This window comes from Calidris pugnax, unplaced genomic scaffold, assembly GCF_001431845.1.
Source record: "Calidris pugnax isolate Ruff unplaced genomic scaffold, ASM143184v1 scaffold448, whole genome shotgun sequence".
Lineage (NCBI taxonomy): Eukaryota > Metazoa > Chordata > Aves > Charadriiformes > Scolopacidae > Calidris > Calidris pugnax.
In genome coordinates this window covers 260795-277866 of record NW_015091198.1, presented here as the reverse complement: position 1 = coordinate 277866, position 17072 = coordinate 260795, and the positions used below count along the sequence as shown (strand labels likewise).

The 17072-nt window shown below is 42.7% G+C and overlaps 1 protein-coding gene across 15 annotated transcripts in view; it reads right to left on the bottom strand.

The window, feature by feature from the left end:
* The window catches only part of MAP2 (microtubule associated protein 2), a 248382-nt gene that overhangs the window by 143966 nt on the left and 87344 nt on the right, over positions 1-17072 (bottom strand). For 12 of the 15 annotated variants that reach the window (XM_014959620.1, XM_014959619.1, XM_014959626.1 and 9 more), the window contains one exon: positions 7944-8009. The exons of 1 other annotated variant lie outside the window; for it this stretch is intronic. The gene's annotated coding sequence lies outside the window, so the exon portion shown is untranslated. Of the gene's footprint in view, positions 1-7943; positions 8010-8374; positions 8633-17072 lie in introns of those variants that run through there. 2 more of the 15 variants (XM_014959621.1, XM_014959624.1) reach the window with 1 other exon arrangement.

Below are 17072 nucleotides of genomic sequence, written 5' to 3'. Positions count from 1 at the left end.
TTAAACACATTGAATCTCCCACAGAAATACATGAATGAGGAATGACAGCACACAAAAAAAGGCAGGGCCTAAGCATTGGTGGATCTGTAAAAATCACTCTGTGAAACAGCTACAGGACAAGAATGCTGAAAATAAGACGATTCTACCATAATAACAATGTGCTCGCTCAAGAATCCTTCCTAGTCACTGGCACTATACTCAGGGCTATACAGGCACATCACACTAAAAGACCTGTGATGACTACCCTACTCTTACACATCCCTCCCTTTGCAAACACAGCAGAGACTGAGTGGGGACCAGTGAGATGCACAACAGTTCGTAACAACACTCTCTTTGTCTCCTTTTGTCTGTGCCTCAGCCACAGAGAACTTCTCTCTTTTTTTTTTTTTTGCCAATTTTTTTGGTGAGTTCTTTGAGGGAGTTATTCTTGATTTGTATACTGTTTATGAGCCACGTGGATGCATTACTTGTACTGTAGAGCATGGTTTCCATTCCTTCTGTTCTATAATTAATGACTGAAGTGCTCAAGTTTCCTGCTTGACAGCAACGCACACAATGGTATTTAAACTTTTTACACACACTGGCTAGTTACACGATTGTAAAACTAATTCTAGTAGTTGTATACATCAGTCTTGAATTTACTTCTTCATAATTACTTCCACAAGTGTTTGCTGAAAGACATTTTTACTAATGGACACTAAATACAACGAACCTAAGAATAAGCACATTCATTTAAATACTCAAAGGCATTTTGTGTATTTTTGCAAAAAAGATTGCTGCAATAAGCAGTTCTGTCCATGTCTCATGTCTGTCATTGCAAATACTGCTGTTCTTATCACTCGTTACCTAACACCACCGCTACAAATAATAGCCCCAATTCTTATTTTAATGATTATTGATATGCTTAGTTGTATTGCAGCAGTACTTTGTGGCAACTTTCCAAGGAAGAGAATTCAATTCTCCTAGGCATTGCACATCCATCCAAGGAGAAACCAAGCTTCTGCCTAAGAGGACATCAACAGCAGCTCTGAGTATAGTGAGACCACAGCACCAGGCACTGAGAGCACAAACCTCTGTGGATCCCAACAGGTTTCAAAAAGAGTCAGAGGTCCCTTTGGTGTATATAGATATATATATATATATAGGACTATAGGGTGGTGGGGGTGGGAGTGTGTCACAGAGTTTTGTATCTCACATTTCTATCTTCTCTGAGGGCATCCAGCACATTACTGAGCATCCCAATTTGTTGCCCTAACTTCTATCTTATCATGACTGAAAAAAATAATCAGTTCAATCTTGACTCATTCTTTGGCACCTAATTTTCCTTTAGTTTTATCATCATGTTGCTAAACCCAAGAAAAGATTACTCAACTGTTGTCTTGTCCTTTAGAGATTCAGAGCATACAGTGTAGGAGCTGCACACTGGCTCCAGCAGAGCATGTGTTTTGAGCGAGGAGCTCACTGCACAGCGTATTCAACTGCAGTTTGTTTCACTTAAAAATTAGGCATGTATGTTTCAGATTTCCTAAAAACTTTAGAAAGTGACAAGATCAACTGTCAGACTACACTCAACTTCGCGGGGGAGGTCCCCAGAGCAGTACGACATGAGGGCAGGGGATCTGTCCTCAATGGACTGCTGAACACCTCCACAGCTGGCCAGGATTAGACCCAGCAACACAGACTTGCTGGCATACATATAAACTGCAGCAGTATCTAAACCCTGATTTACCATCAAGTTACCAACACAGATATCAGTCGGCTTGAATCATTACAAACTTAGTTTATACTGCATTAAGTCAATACAGAGGGCCCAAACGCCCATCTATCAGCCAGGCCACCACCACCCCATTACAAAATACTGAGAAGGGGGTTGGATTGATGCAAGTAAATCCACTCTGATTCCACAGATTTCAGTTAAACTGCTGCAAGTCTGGAAATCGTAAAGCAGGTAGTTCTGTTCTAAATTATTAAATGTCACTGGGTTTGTCCCTTCTCTGACCCCATTCAGAGATCACTGCAGGTGGACCGTGACTGTGGACAGGGTTTTTATGCCTTTGCTTTCAGACAGAAATGAAAGCAAGTTGGAGCTATCAGTGAGTTTGCTCCCCTGTGTGCCCAGGGCTGGATACAAGGGAAGAAAGGTGCAGCAGTGCCAACTCCCAGATGGCAACCTGGTTTCCAGGGCTAGAGTGTCCAAAGGCAGAACACAATCAATCTCCAGATCCTCACAGCCCTGTGTTTTCCATCCCTGCTGCCCTTTCTCCAGGATGTCTCAAACATCTAAAAAAAAATAGCGGGGGAATTTAGAAAATCCCCGCTGCCAAAAGCAGCTTCTAACCCCATGAAACTCCCCATCTTATCTTGACAATTCTCAGCACAGAAATGGCAATAAAACACTTCCTAACACTCACTGAAGGATGTACAGTTGCACAAGAGTAGCAGTCACTAGGCTGGGCATTGCTGCCAGAAGCTCACATGGGGCCTCACAGCACAGACTGACACTACTAGCTTGCAGAATAAGGATATTCCAAGTAGGTGAAGAGTGCTCCTACAGACCAGAACTAGGTGCTTTCCCCAGCGGAAAAACAAGATGCCAGTTTAGCCTGACTTCCTCTCTGCTGTACTACCTATGCAGTGGACTGTGTTCCCCTGTACACAAAGCCAAGGAACATTCCATAGAGATGTGTTGTGGATTTGTTTCCATGTCCATAACTCAAATATCTAAAACAGGGAAGGGGAGAACACGCTGCACATAAGTCTCCAGAGCTGTCACACACGCCTTTCTCTCCCCAGTCTAACTCAGGGATGTGGATTCCACCATAAGATAAAGTTTTTCAGTATTAAATGCTACGACGCTGAGGAGCATAGTCCTCAGGTTCCTTTTGGCATGTGGATGGAAGTGATTTAGGAACCACAGAGATACAGCCAACTGGACAATACTGGGAGTTTTATACTGACGGTTAAATACACAGCTCTGTGACCTCTCCCTCCTGCTCTCTATTCCTGTCTCTAGCAGTCATAAACCTCTTCACCTTGATGATGAAAAGGCTAAAGAAAGGCACTTTCTTAAATGTGACTCATTTTCTTTTAGCCAATTAAGGCATACATTTGCATTTTTAAGAGCAAATATACTCATAAAGTAAGAAAAAGGAAAGATTAACCCAATTTACTCACCACACATAGCGAAAAATCACCTTATCGCAAGAACCAGGATGACTCAGAAAACAAATGTAAATAGCTTCTGTGATTTAGCACCGACTGACACCTAATGTATTAAAATAAATTGCCCATCATTTCTCGCAAGCTCCATGCTAATGCACTCCATAAAATGTCAGTGAAAATGCAGCAGTGCATAACTATCTAGAGGCTTCACTTGGTGGCATATAATACAATGAATTGTCCTCTGACCAGGACAGAGAAAGGAAGTTAATCTGCACCTCCAGCCTTCCAGGGAATGTTCCAGGTTTGTAATACATGAGTCAGCAGCATTGCTGCTACAAAGGGTTTTTTCTTACCATGCTACTGGCAATAGAGTCTTTTCCAGCTTCCCCAGCTTTGGTATGCCAGCTCAAGTTTCCATCAGGAAAGAGCCACCCTTTATATAAAATGGGACAGGTGAATTGATTGCCATTTATTCATTCTCATGTTAAAAGCCATCGCACACCTGTGTGACCACCATATAATTCCATACAACAAAGAGCTCCACATGAAGAAAGAGTTAAGTTGATGGATGAAGGCAGGAGAAATCCAGTATTTTACTATTCTAGTATTCTAACCTTTTTATTAGTACTGGTACCACAGTAACACCACAAGCCCCTTTGTTACTGCAGCCAAGAAAAAAGCCACCATACTAAGTCTCATGATCAAATCTTACACATAAGCAACTTCTTCTAACCAAGGATCTCAATAACTTAGCAAAGTTGATGAACATCCCTAATGAGGGACACAGTGGCATTTCTTTGTCTGTTTTACAGACAAAGAAAATAAGGAAGAGAAGGAGGACATAAACTTTCAAAAATGCACTTGGCAGCTTAAAGCCCTTCATAGGAACTACAGGTCTGAACCTAATGACCTCTTCCTCCAGTTGAGGACATGTCGGCTGAGCTCCTGGTCCAGTTCATCCTCCATTGGATCTCTGCACTTTGATGATTATTTTCTTGAACAGGTCCTTCCTAAAGTTACTAAACCAAACTTCTGCTAACTGTCCCTAACTCTTAATATGTAAACATAGCTTGACAGAGAGCAAAGCACAGAAAAGTGTTTTCTTCCTAGAAATGGAAAACAAAGCTGAAATGAATCTTCCCTTCCCTCAAATGAAGAAAGCACTGACATAACCTCATCACTTGCCACCTCTGATCTTCCAGGCAGGCAGTACAGGCACATGTTGGCCAGCCAGCACCTTGGAGCAGCTCTAGGATGTGCCATGTCCTGCCCAGATGACAGCACAAAGCCCCAGAGAAATGGGGGTACTCTGGTACAAAGGTAATGGAAGATGTGGTAGGGGAGGAAGACACACGATGTCAACCTATAAGAAAACAACTTTCATCAGGACTACAATATACCAGCTCCAGTCTTACCCACAGAAAATCAGTTTTATGTAGATTATGTTCTTTGAGTTATGTAGATTATGTTTTTTGAGTCCATTGACAAATTTCAATCTGCTTTGGCACAGAAGCAGAGAGAGCTGTCTTCCTACAAGTCACATGAAAACAGACATCCATGGAGAAAAGATAGACCCTACAAGCAACCGCCTCAATGTCCCAACTGAAAGTAAAGCCATAACATAGGACTCTTATTTGCCACTGAAAAATTTGCCTAGGAGACAGTCTTTCTAATCAGCAGAACAGCAGGAAAATCTTCACTGGGAATACTTCAGCAAGCACAAGACGTAAATCAACAGGAAAGTCAGCACCATTAATTCCAATGCTCAAAAAAATACTTGTTTCATGTAATCATGGGACAAGACAATGTTAATACTGGTGATCTAACCTTACCCCTAGTAAACAAACTGAGGATATTGAGCCCCAACCTAGAAGAGCTGTAAAGCAAACATCCTCCTTACTTCCATCGCACACGCTAAGAGAGGGCCACGTAACAAGTGGGGTTAAAGAATGGATGACAAACACAGGACAGAGGTGGACATGGGGGCCCGAGTGTGCTCCTGATGCTGCTCCCCGGAAAAAAGCCCTGGGGATGAACTGACACCAGCGCATTGCTCCTGAATGCCTTTGGCGCATTTGGTCACCGTGTCATTTGTTTAAATGAAGGCCAGTGCCAAACATCACGTCATTCTGGGTTCATGCCCTGGAGTCCGCAACCTGTAATCCAACACACCTCATTGTCACTGCGTGCTCTGGCTTCTGTTGCCATTTGCATCAACTAACAAAATGCTTTCCTTGTGATATTCCAAGCCATCTTATGCTACCTGTTGCCATAGGATTTTTAAATTCTGTCAATCTAGAATTAATTGCCTCCTTGCAGAGTAAGCGCCCCTTTCCCCTACTTCATTTTGAAATAATTTCCATTTTCGCCAGCATAACATCCCATTTTCTTCTTTGTAGACAGAAGGAATGATTTGTAACATGGATCTGAAAAACCCAGATCAAAAGCAGAGGTTAAAATAACTGATAGATCAGAGATCAGAAGAAATGTATATGTATTGCTTACTTAAAATAAAAAAAGTCTTCTGATCAGCTCTGGTTTATTTACAAATAGGTGACACCATTTCTTTGTTTTTAGGAGACCACAGAGAACTGATAAGATGCTGTGCACAGGAGATAAGAGGCATTTCCATAGCAGATGAAAACCATTCATCCAAGGGGATCCCATTGTCAACAAATTTGACTCATTATCCACGGATACTGTAAAGACTAAGCAGTTCTACTTGTCTGCTAACACTGCCATCACTTCTGTTTGTGAGAAATCCTTCCTTTCCCCTTCTCCAATGCTGCAGCAAAACCCTGGATTTTGACATGAAGCCCAGCGAGCAGCATTAGTCCTTGAGACAGAGTTTGCAAAACATTAATGAAATCAGAATGAGACTGCAGTTTGGCTTGTTGCCCTTGGATAATGGAAGTGAAATTAAAAGTAGAGAGAAGAGAAGGGGACTTTCCCTTCCAACCCAAATCATTCTGTGATTCTATTACTTGCTTTTAGCTTAAAAAAAAGAGCACTGAATGTATTTTTCCAGAATTAAACCATTTTATACACTATTTACTTCATGCTTTTCTATTTCAAGGAGTCCAGTGATAACTGATACCAAGAGGAAACAGTATTAAAAGCAACTAAGTAAAACTAACAACTAAAGTATTCCTTTGAAGAATTTTATTTAGCCAGGAATATCTGATAGGTAAGAAGCCTTCTGCCCAAGACACAAAATATAAAAGGGCCAAGAGAACAGAAAGATACGTAAAACAGGAAGACAAGGAACAGAATTGTTTGCAAGAAAAACAGGAGAGTATCCTGGAAAATTCACTGATGCTTTCCCCCCATAAGGAGCATCTATCAATCAGCCCTAGCAATTTATTGCAATGAAATTGATTATTCATCACACTTCAGAGGTATGCATTGCTGCTAGCAGGGGCCCACATCCTTCCCAACACTAATGTTCTGGCTTGGGGTTCTTGCCTGTCTGGCGATGCAGAATGGCCATTTCAGGAGACCAGGCTTTCTCACAGAGTTATCATTACTCCTGGGTTTACCCAGAATGAAAACATAACTGCCTCTCCTGAAGAATTTCTCTCCTTTTTAATTCCAGTTTTCAAAAGACACCCTGAAACTTCAGACTAGAGAGGTATGCAGATTTTGACTGCTGCCCTACAAACACACATATTCCCTTCAGGTCTAAAAGCAGAGCTAAGAAGCATGATCAGCTGTAGCACACCTGGGGAGACCAACACATGACAAAGTCTGGTTTGGAAGGTATTGGGTGACACCTGGCACCTGAGAAGTTAATGCGAGATGGATATAACTTTGCCTCTCTCCGTCAAGGTGCAGGAAGCAGATTTTCAATCCTGACTAGATTTCTTTTATTCCTAAAGGCACAGCCCCCACTTCAAATCAATGAGATCTGTATTCCTTAACCACTTGACACATCTGAAAGAAAGAAAATCACTTACTATTTTTTATTTTACAGGGTTTTACCTTGATGTTTCCTTTACAGCATCAAGGGGTTAAAGCAACCAAAGCCAAAAGGTATTAGAGGGAAGAGGATAATAAAATACTTTTCCTTGGAACTAGCAATGTCGCTGTCAAAAACCCCCAGTCTGTTAGTGTCATTTTGAAATGTAAAAGTAATTTCTGAAGTGCCAGTAATATGTCAAAAAAGCATCAGACAGATTCTCTTCCAGCCCTGCCCCACCCTGCTAGGCTACTGAAACACTGTGCATAAAAACCCCAAGTTGAGACACATGCAGTTTTTGGCAGCAGTGAACAGGTTAAAAGAAGTTTCCCTCCTCCATGAAAGCAGTACGGTATGAAACCACCACTATGCTTTCTGCTGAGCGCTCTGATAGATTGTACCTGCTCTGAGCAAGCCAGTGAGTTTAACCCTGTTCTCGCTGATATTAAAATCAATATTAAAAGGACTCCGCATCTGATATGACTGGAGACAGTTTTGCACCATCGCTATACTAACCCAAGACAAAGGACAAGCACTCACGTTTGTATCTCGCCCTTTGATAGATGCAGCTGAAAGGACTAATTAAATAGGTAGAGCATATGCACACACTTCAAAAAATAACTTCACAGTGCCTGCCAGAACAATTTGAAAATCTGTGCAAAGCTGCAACAAAACGTAGTTTGACAAAATGAAGAATAACAGCTATTGTTTAAATAAATAAATAAATAACCAAATACAAATAAACCCCAAAGAACAGTCCACACCCTGTACCACAATCATTCCCACATTCTCAAAATCACATTCAAATACAGAGGTGTCCTACCTTTTCAATCTGTGAACAAGCAGATTCCAATCAGTGCGTCACGTCCAAGACTATATACTGGAGAATCTGTTAGTATAAAACAAAGGTGGAGAAAAAAAACCTGAAAATACTTCATTTTTGCTGAAAAACAGTTTTCAGCTATGAAAAAAGTTTTTTTTTCTATTATACAAAGAGGTAGCTGCATAAACATATCCATACAAATATGTGTGTATGAAGATATGTGTGCATATAATACACATTATGCATGCATCAAATATATTTATAAACAAAACCACCGAAGTTTATTACCTATACATTTTACATGCAGCGTGCACCGCTGTGGAATTGAATCTACAGCAGACTAAATCCCAAAAGCTACGGCATAAAGATATAACTCTTTCAAATCCTCAACAAGCAAACAAAGCTGACATTTTTAAAAAGAAAATCATTACCAGCTCATACGCTGCCATACCACAAAAGCCTATCCTTAAATAACTGCTGCATAATCATTCTCCTGGAGTGTTGTTATCCATCGGCTCGCTGCCTATCTCCAGACAGACGCAGTCTGCAAGCCACCAGCTTGTATCTACCATGTGTACGTCAGGAAAAGGAAAACTGCAAATTAGAAGAAGTCCCCGCAGTGGTGAAAAGGAAAAAAGGGTGAGTGGGAGAGGAAGAGGGAGTTCACTGGCCACAGAAATTTCGAGAATGATGACAAACCAGCAGGCTCCGCCATCATCCACTTACAATAGGATGCTGCACCTCGCTGCTGCTGAAGCAGTTTGTCAAGGGGTTGCTGGTATCAAATGCCTGACAGGCATTTTAATTGCATCCAACCAAGTGTGTCCCCAGGAATCGGGCCTTTAATCCTATGAATATAATCAACTGGTTTCTTTTGTACTGCTGCCAAACACACACAGGCACGCACTGCACACAAGCAGCAGTGCACCCGGTTTCCACTGCGATGCCAATCCAAATCCTAAACAGGTTTTACGGACGGTACACGCTAAAAAGGAGGTCTTGGGGGATTTAGCGTTTTCTGCATTACAGATTAGGAGGGGGATTCGCTCTCCCCCTTTATTTTCCTATCTAGCACTTACATTCACGTGTTGGAACCGGCTCATCTATGCTGTTATTTGAGCCTTGCAGTTGCTTATTCACACCAACGGGAAATAAAGCCAGGGAAAACACAGAAGTGCTGTAAGACTGTAGGGATGCGCAGGGACCCTTCAGGACTAACACAACGGAGGGCTAACTGCACAGCTCAGCTCGCAAACAAGTTGCTGTGAGGGGACCAGTTTTACTGCCGCTACTCAGCCATCATGCCTGCCCTGATCTCCCCTCCCTGTTACAGGGCTTTCTCCGGGGCAACATTAATCTGAGTAGGACAAGGGACCTGTGAATTGGGAAACCAACCATGGTATGACTGGGGAGGGGCTGCAGAGAAGAGTCAGAGCAGGATGAAGGCATTTTTTAAGAGAGGGAAAGTTGAAAGATTAACTGGTTTCTTCTTGAGCTTTTTATGTTTGTAATGAAAGAGCATAAGCAGCAAAGGAGCAGTCAGGAGAAACCAATGAGCCCAACCACACGCTTAAGGGCTGAAGATGAGCATAAATGTCCCTGCAGTCAGGACACGCAAGCCAACCAGATCCACTTCCCAACAACAAGGTGGTGCTTCTCAGTCCCCATGACAGCAGAGCCCTTGAGAGGGAAGGGTGTCAACAGGAGAAGGAAACGTCTCCCTACCACAAATCCTGGGAGAGGTCCAACAAACTTTTATCTTTGAAGGGGACAAGGGGCTTTAAGGAAGGAGTAACAAATCTCTCGTGGATTTCCAGGGCTTCTCTCCCAAAACTTTGCAGACAGAGGTCTGCAAAGGGAATCAATTCCCCCCTGCCTTCTCCCACAACCACAAGATGACTTTTCACACATTCATCAAGCTTTGCATTAACCAGAAGCTCCACTCTCATTGCTACAAACAGATCCTAGTACCTTAAAAGCATCTGTCCTGACCTGATCATTTCCCTCCCACTCTCTAAATCACCACAGCAGTTAGGAGGATGAGGAAATGGAGGAAGGTAGCTCCCAAAGACAGCCTATATGGGACAAGGATGATGGTGGAGCAGGTACCGCATGGTGGCAAAAAGGCCTCCAGCAGGAACGGAAAAAACAAGCAGGAGCAGCACTAGCGCAATTCTTAGACCTTTCCTCTGAGAAAGCCTCCTGTGACTCATCGGAAGGGGTGCCTGCTGCTGCCAAACCTCCCACTGCAGAGCTCAGCCCCCTGCAGAAACCAAGGAAACTCTAATCCTGCCCTCATCTTCCTCAGCTCCACCATTTAACAGTTGGTGCTTGTTCACAGCATTGCTATCATCCCTTCCCCGCTTCTACAGCTCCCCTCCTCCAGCCATTCTTTCCCCAAAGCAACCTGGAGCTCTATGAGGTCCCAGAAACAGCACAATGGAGTTGGGATGGTAGAAGGGTAGCAGGAAGTCCTGAAAACTGTCCTGTAATTCCTCTCAGAAGTTCATGACAGGCCTCATGTGGTTCACAAGGGACTGATATATATTGCCAGGCTGTCCTCTACGTGCTGAAGCCCATGGATGAATCTTCAGCCAGCCATCCAAACCACCTGCAGTCTACCCATGCCAATCGGCCAAAACAGTCCATGGCAAACGGTTTTATCATAAGATACTACAAATGATAGATTATCTTAATAATCAAGTCTCAAGTCCATTCCGGCTGCTCTGTGATACACCTTTTCATAGTCCTGTAAAAGCATTTCTGACAAGACAAAATGCTTGTCAGGAGGAGACAGGGATGAAGGACCTAATCCAGGTAGATACCAACACAGAGAACACTCAGCCCTGTCGGAAATTTAACCTCATATTTTCCTGGCTCAGCCAGGAAAGCAGGATCAGCCACAAAGCAAACTCATCACCTAAAATCAATGTATCCCAATACAGTGAAACAGGAACGCTTGTGAACAAAAACATCAGTAAGTTGACAAGTAAAGGTGCTGGAAGTATTTAAATTATGAAGCTGTACTACATAGCATGCATTTTTCGCACCTTATCCCTGAAAGAGGAATAGAGACATTCACAGTCTTGATAAAGGAGGTGGTGAGACTGTGACTGAAGTCTGGCCTAAACTCTAAAAAAGCTTGCATGTTCAGGTGTGCTTTTCTCTTCAATTCTGACATTCATGCAAGACATTGCACTTGGTTTCATTACTGTACCGTAGGAGATCTTAGAAAATCCAGCTGCATACTGGGTCCCTCTATGCAAGGTGCTGGGCAAAACCAGAGATAGCTTCCACTACAACAGATCATTTAGAAGAGCCAAGATGCAAAAAGGGTACCGGTAGCCTTCTCATTTTCAGGATAATGAAAAAAAAAAAACAATTAACAGGCTTGGGCTTACCAAAGGTCGCACATGACTTTTGCTGCCAAGATGAGGTGGAAGAACCTCCCAGAACCTCTGCCTGAGATCTTTCCACACCTAAGCCACTGCCAAAATCTTGCAATCAGTCTTTAACAAAGGACTTGGGGGTTGGTTGCTTTTTTTTTTTTAGCAAAGACTGGGTGAACATTTTATGCAATGCCTAAAATAGCGTCTAATATCATCAGTGATGTAGATGAAGAGGAATAAGTCTACTGAACAGAAACTGCACCACTCTGGTAAAAATAGCCCTGGAACAGGGATTTTTCTTTTTATTCGCTATTGTCTTATCACTTATAGCAGTGCTGGGGATGGCAGCACTGAGAGGAGATGGATGCTTCACCAGACTCTGTAAATACTGCCTGTTCTGCAGTAGTACTAAACATCAGACTGTCCTATTTTACCAGCCATCTGAAGGACAGTCTTGCTTTCCTTTTTTTCCTTCCATGAGTGGGGAAAACAGAATAGAAGGGCATGAATTAATTCTGGGAAAAACACATGCAGTATAGCACACTAGCTTTTTCACTAGGGCTACATGGTGAGGAAGGCTGAGGCTAGAATCACTGTATCTCTATGGTTACTGATAATGGAGAGGAGTTAGGAAAAGCTGCATGCTGAGTTAGCAGCTTCTGTGGATAACAAGGTACAAAGGATTTCAAGGCAGGTTAGAAAGTTTCAGGATGCAGGGGGACCCTGGTTTTCTTTTTAGTCTCCCCCCTAAAGAACACATGTCAAGAGCTGATCTACCAACCTCATGCAGCCAGCTCCTTCAGAGCCTTTTCAATTGCACTATTTCCTTCATACCAGTGGTGCCCCCAGCTTTTTACCCGCAGCAGATTTCAGCATCTTCACAGGACTTACCTGCCTGTTACTGATGGCATTGCCCTTCCCCAGCATCCATGCAAAGGCACCCCTTCATGACAAGCATCAGAGCCAGCTCTCCTGCACCCATTAAGCCACTAGCTTGACAGAACGTGGACTTCTGCATGGCACGGTTATATAAACAAACCTTCAAAACCCAGGCAAATTATGTCTTGTCTTTTCCCTACCTCATCTTATTTGTTTTAAACCTGTTAGATATTTTCTAATAATCTAACATTTTTTTTAGATATTTTCAGGCATGATCTCTCTTTTGTGAATCCAAGCTGACTCTCAACTAAATAACAGATATGAGGAATACCTAGAAACGGATCTCCCATTTCTATTTCATTCTGTGCCACCATGTCACTGGAATCAAGGTGGAAGATGTCAGATATTCAAATCCTCCCAGGCCTGCTTTTCAGAAAAAACAATTCTGCACAGAACACTTTGAAGCTAACAGATAAATGTATTCTTGGATTTTCTTACGAAATCTTTTGTTTCTGGCTTAGAGACCAGTGAGAGCAAAAGAATAAGAAAGCAACATTAATGAACAGCGGTTTTTAGCCCCCAAACCTCCTATGTATATGCAGTACAATTACTAGTAACAGCCGCAACACAAGCTTTTGTATAATAATGCCATAATAAACCATCAACTCTGCCCTCTGTGGAGGGGAACAGCCCAGTCTCCTGGCTCATTCAGGCCTCTGCTTCTGGGGTGCCAGTGTCAGTGACAGCTGGGCAAAACACCCCAAGCTCAAACTCCATCCAGAGAGGAAAAGCAAAAAGTAAAGAGATGAGTGAGTAGCACCCCCCAAATTTCAACATGGCAGAAGCAAATCTCCATCTCAGAGAACCACCACAACAACACTATACTCATCTGGTGTGCCCCCATTGGCACAAGCTGCAAGTGCCTTGTCACTAATACTCAGATTTCCCCACTGCCTCTGGAAAATTATTTCAATTTTTAGTCAGTTTCTTCAGCCTGCAATATCACAAATAATTGACAACATCAATACTGCTGCAGAAAACAATTCCGCTCGAGAGTGCCACAGCTTTCTGCAAAACCAGATCCCTGAATCACACACATCCACAAGCACAACTCCTTCAGAGATTGTGAGACAGACCTGTGCAATCAACACTGCATTATTAAAAGGCTCAAAGGCTACCTAAGCTAAAACAAAGCTCCTCACCCACAGTCCAGAGCCGCTGGAGTGTCTACAATAGACTCATTACTGTCCTAAACACATAGGTGGAAGAGGTGGGTCTACTTTTCTCTTCTATTTTTCATTTTGACTTTAATTCCATTTCCTGCAGGGACATAAACTACATCATTTTGTACTACCAAAAAGTAGTAGCTGTAGTGTTATAGCCACAAGCTAAGGTCATAGTGGAACACAAGTTTTCTGGAAATAGTATTTGCTCTTATCAGAGCAGTGCTGGTGCACAATACAGTCAAAACACAAATGATAATTAATCCCCTGGTCTACCTAAATATGTAATTTTTCCTACAAATATTCCTTCTCACACCAAGCGATGGAGGCAGTTCCTGTGGCCACGCACAAGTGCCAAGCCCTGTGAAGGACTCAGGATTCACGACCACCCCTGAGATAAATGGGAGGATGAGGTTTTGTCAATCTGTCAGACTGAGCATTTTTGAATGAAAATCAAGAGTTAGGGGTGTCCGAAAAAGGTAAAGATAGACTGACACAGTTTAAAAAACAATCTTACAAGGTAACCAGCCACTCTTTGTAATTCCAGGTCTCAAAATTCCCCTTTACTACCTGGCTCTTTGCTCTAATCCTCCCAGCTCTCTTCGAAATGCTGCTACATTCTCACTCTTCCTGTTCCATTTGGTTCCCACTCTTCCCCCTTTTCACTTCCATCACTGCCCTCTCTTCTTCATGCATCCTTTCTGCACCTCTCTCTTTTGATACCTTCCCCTAACAACCCTTGCCTCCTTGCAACAGGTAAAGGACGCAGGGAAGACAAAAGCCTGAACAGCACATGCTGAATGACGTCTGTCGTGCATTGTGTTACTTATTCTGCTTGCCTGCATTAGTCCTTCCCTCACAGCTTCATCCTGTCTTTAGGGGCAATTCTGCTCTTCCTTCTCTGCTTGCAGAGGAGAGGAACGCAATTGCTCAACACATTCACATAAATTCCTGTCTCAAAGAGATGCCTAAACCAGGTTCCTAAAGCCGTAGGATCCAAACCCAGGAGCTAATGCTGAAAATCACAGCCAGCTTTACCATTACACCTCTGCGTAGAATGAGACACGCTCCTGAGAGCATGCAATAGTTATTACCATCCTTTTTGACCCCAGCCTTAACCTGAAATTAGCTACAGGTGCTTTGGTATCCCTTGAGTACCCACAGCCCTTGTCCCGGAGTGGGCTCATGTGAAAGCCTGTCTTACCATGTTTCTCCATCCCATCACCCAGCTTATGACTAAGAAAATACTGCAGATACAAACCCTACCATTTCTTCTCATCTTTTCTCTCTCCTGGCCTACCAGTGGGGTGATGAATCAAGACAAAAACTTGCTTACAGTAAAATATCACAGTTACTGTGACAGAATTTATTCAAATGTCAGTTTGTACTTCATTTAACCATGTAACCTAATGGTTTTCAATTAACTGTCATGTCACACCTTATCATAGAGGCTTCAGTTACTATTCTGTACAAAATTTATAAATAAAATATTTTAAATTCATGAATCATTTGTTGAATCAGATTTTGCATGACATGCAATTAAAATATACACTCTGAGCTGGCATATAAATGCAATGTAAAATACATACATTTACCTGTTTTGTTTAATCACATTTTGGGCAGTATTTCAATTTAAATTCTATTTATCTTCAGGACAATGCAAAAGTAAACGTTTAAGTTTCAGTTCCAATCAGTGGGATGTTGGCACATAGTGAAATGTAGTACTGAAAACTGAGGTTTTCCTGAAATTGGTCAGTATCTGAGAGCTCCTTCAGAGAAAAGGTATGCGCTCCTTCATTCTTACCGTGTTGATACACCAACCTTTTTCAAGAACTCTCTTTCCTATCAGCAAAGTAATGTCTTCCTAAAAGCTGCCAGCCAGTTCTTTTCCCCCATATCCGCACTTTCGTTCAAGAATATTTTTTTTAAATGGGTTAGCACTAATAATTCACTGCTTTTCCTCGACAGCAAAACCAACCAGACAGGCAGTAGAAATTGCAGTAACATGTAAGAACACGTAGCAGAATTGGTTTGAACAGCTTCTCACTTAGCAGTGCTTTATGTAACGAAGGCAGTCAGGCAGAAACCCTCGGAAGAGCTACCAGCAGCTGAGCCGCGCAGAGGGGAAGCAACTCTGTCCTCGCTACAAAGGGGAGATGACAAAAGCCGCCTTATGAGAACACTGCTGACTAGTCAGCCTGACCCACATGGGCACGTATGTGACACTGTGCCAGCATGATGCAACAGCTTATCCCTTCGTCGCGTGGGCATACAGGTCCTCGGCGTGGCGATGAGCCTGTCCAATAGCTGTCCTTCACAGACTGCAGATTGCCAGTAAACCCAACCATAATCAATAACCGCTTTGACCTCCAAGACAAAGCCCAGCAAAAAAGCGAACACCACCAGAAGCCCTTCCCTGACTTCAGTGCATTTGGATCAGAACTTGTATTTCACACACACTTGTGTAGTGCTTCAGATAAAGGCAAGGAGGGCTGGCAAAGTGTGCACTGTGCGTTACAGATATTCTCCTTGCAGAGGATCCCATTGCAAAGGGCTTCTTAATGGATTTTGACTGTTGCATTTACTGTGAAATGAACATCGCAGATATTGCAGGCTAATTCATTAGCCACTTGTGATTGATTCTTGTTTTCATCACTATAAAAGCAGACTTCCTGTGGTTAACATAATGAACCCGATTCCCTCTTTGCTTACACACATTTAAGTCATCCACAGCTCCACTGAGTCCACAGCATTTGCTACATCAAGACTAAAAAGGGTTTAATGACTGGAGACTTGGGTTGGGTAACTTAAACATAGGTTTCATTCACTCTGGCCTCACAGCACCGTCCAAAATGATTTTTAAGCTCTTACTTGCCTCAACTCTAGCAGGTAGTTGCCTCGAGGGTGAAAAGCAACAGTGGTTTAACAGCCGCTCAGTTACGCTGCCCATGAGCTCAGGGTACAAAGCTAAGAGTGCCACATCCAATCGTCATCACCGGGAAGACTTTTGGGAGGTGTAACGTGATTATAGTCAAGTCTGGTTTATCATAATGGGATGGAAGACAAGAAAGTCATTAGGTAAAATGGAATTTCAGATAAATGGAAGACCTTGGAACTTATCTGACAGACCTCAAGGGACATGACCTTCTTTTAGATGAAGAAGTACTTTGATCAATGGCATTTTAGATGACAGACCCAAATGGCAGCACTGCCAGTAAATCAGGGAACTTCTTCTCCTGTTTTAACAACTGCCACAGGTATTCTTGCTACTGTAAGCACTGGTGTACACTGTATTTCAAGGATGGTACTGTTTCACAGAGCAGTGACCCCACAGCAACACTATGGCATTGATGAAAATATGATCTGGAATTAAAAGGGGAGAAGGCAGAGGTGAGGACGGAGAGAGAAACTGCCGGTCTCAGCTCCTTTACTGTCCTACCTGGGTTTATTGGAAGATTTCCATTCAGATTGGCAGGCAACAGAAGAAGGCACAAACAGCTCAAAAGACAAAGGTTTATGCTCTGTGCAAGGCTCCTGAGTTACACAGAACCAGAAAGGAAAGACAGAAATAAGAGCAGCTTCAACAACAAACTCTACCAGTATGAAGAAGAATACACTAAGCTTTTTAAGAGTCTGAA